Source organism: Eimeria mitis, genomic scaffold (assembly GCF_000499745.2).
Source record: "Eimeria mitis Houghton genomic scaffold, Emh_scaff1510, whole genome shotgun sequence".
NCBI classification, from domain to species: Eukaryota; Apicomplexa; class Conoidasida; order Eucoccidiorida; family Eimeriidae; genus Eimeria; species Eimeria mitis.
In genome coordinates, this window is record NW_013569569.1 from 11,464 (window position 1) to 11,817 (window position 354).

Consider the following 354-nt stretch of genomic DNA (forward strand, 5'->3'; position numbering starts at 1 on the left):
CATTTTCGCGGAACAAGAGTGCTGCAGATGCTGAATTTGGTACTTGTGCAAATATTTACACAACTGAATAAAAGAGCAATTATTTTGCAATGAACGAAACGGTTCAATCAACAGTGGAGCATCTAGCTACAGGTTACTTCAGCTGTTCTGCACTTTTGCAAGGAATGAAACTGTCCGGGGCCTCTAGCTACACGTCCATTCAGCTGCTCTGCACTGTTGGCGCATTTCGTGCATGCAACACACTTCCTTTGCTCGCGAAAATTCCCAGTGTTAAATATTTTATGCTTTGAATTGGAACGTATGGCTGTAGACTACTTCAGTGGTTTTCCATAGTGGCCCAGTTCATACATGCAA